The following is a 1,650-nucleotide window of genomic DNA, read 5'->3' as shown; positions in this document are numbered from 1 at the left end:
TAATTTCTTTCTATTTTTAGTAGGGACAGGGTCTTGCTCTTGCTCAGGCTGGTTTCGAACTCCTGAGCTCAAACAATCCACCCACCTCGGCCTCCCAGAGTGTTAGGATTACAGGCGTGAGCCGCCGCGCCTGGCATAAAACACAATTTCAGCATTGATCTAAAATTGTTCCAAGAGTTTTCCCATAACATTCAGGTTAAAACTAATCATAACAGATAGTTTGATTCTCAGGGATTTAGAAAAAGTTTTGTTGCTCTTCCTGTCTAATGAGATATGATCCCATTAGGAGTGTCAAATGTGATGAGAAAGGACATACAGTGGAACTGTGAGGAAGACATAATCGGAGGAAAATTTAAGATTCTGTGGTTGCCATGTGGGCATCCCACGCACTGCCCAACCCACTGCAGTCTGGATTCTGTCTTCGCTAGTTGAATGAAACCGCCCTTGAAAAAGCCACTAATGACAAATTGCCAAATCCACACCCCACTCTGCAGTAGTTGGCATTATTAATGACTAATTTCCTTTAGGTGACACTCCTTGTACTTGGCTCAGCAAGCAGTGATATTCCCTTAGTTCTTTGCTGGGTGCCGTTTTCTAGTGTCCTTTCCCCTGGTGTTATTCAGTTCCAGTGATCACAATGGTTTAAACGCTGGCGAATTTTATAAATGTTTATTTAAGTCTCACCACGCGCTGTGGTTTGATGCACGAAGGGTTTTCAATCACAACCCTAATTTGTCTCTGTCGGATGTCCTCAAGGCCTTTAGGTTTACATTTTGCTGTATGAAGTCTTGCCATGGGCTGACGAAGCATAGCAAAGTTACCTTTAGAAAAATTATAACCTTGATTTTCCTGAAGATATTTAATTCATGCCAGTTATGTTAACACTTTATTTGAGGATGTAGCTGACTTCATCATGTCACATCGATGTGTATGTGTCTCTGCTAACTATAGACAAACAGAATCTTAGGAGCATAAAAAGTGCTAAAGCAGTGTTAGAAACAACTACTTCATGCATGTTTATCCAGCCTCTGCTCGCACTCACTCTACAGATGTTCACCTCCCGCTCATTACTTCATACAGCAGGTCGTATTAGCTTGGGGTCCTATTCATTCTTCCCTATGCTGCGTCAGGTGGAAATCTGCCCTCTTATAACTTCCACTCAATAATCCTTATTCCATCTTCTGAAGCCTCACAGATTTAAGTGTGAGCCTTCCACATAATGGTTTACGTAACAGTGGAAATTGGAATAGAGAAAGGCACGCCATATTCAAGTAGTGCTTAGGGCCTTAAAAGTGTTCCTTGCCTAGAAAACAGCACTCTATGTTTTCATTTCTGTAAGAATAATAGGAGAAGGCCGGGCGCGGTGGCTCACGCCTGTAATCCTAGCACTCTGGGAGGCCCAGGCGGGTGGATCGCTCAAGGTCAGGAGTTCAAGACTAGCCTGAGCAAGAGTGAGACCCCGTCTCTACTAAAAAATAGAAAGAAATGATCTGGACAACTAAAAATATATATAGAGAGAGAAAAAATTAGCCGGGCATGGTGGCACATGCCTGTAGTCCCAGCTACTCGGGATGCTGAGGCAGAAGGATTGCTTGAGCCCAGGAGTTTGAGGTTGCTGTGAGCTAGGCTGACGAGCAAAGCAAGACTCTG

The sequence above is a fragment of the Propithecus coquereli genome, unplaced genomic scaffold (assembly GCF_000956105.1).
Source record: "Propithecus coquereli isolate 6110/MARCELLA unplaced genomic scaffold, Pcoq_1.0 Scaffold8, whole genome shotgun sequence".
In the NCBI taxonomy this organism is placed as follows: domain Eukaryota; kingdom Metazoa; phylum Chordata; class Mammalia; order Primates; family Indriidae; genus Propithecus; species Propithecus coquereli.
Note: the sequence above shows the minus strand (reverse complement) of the source record.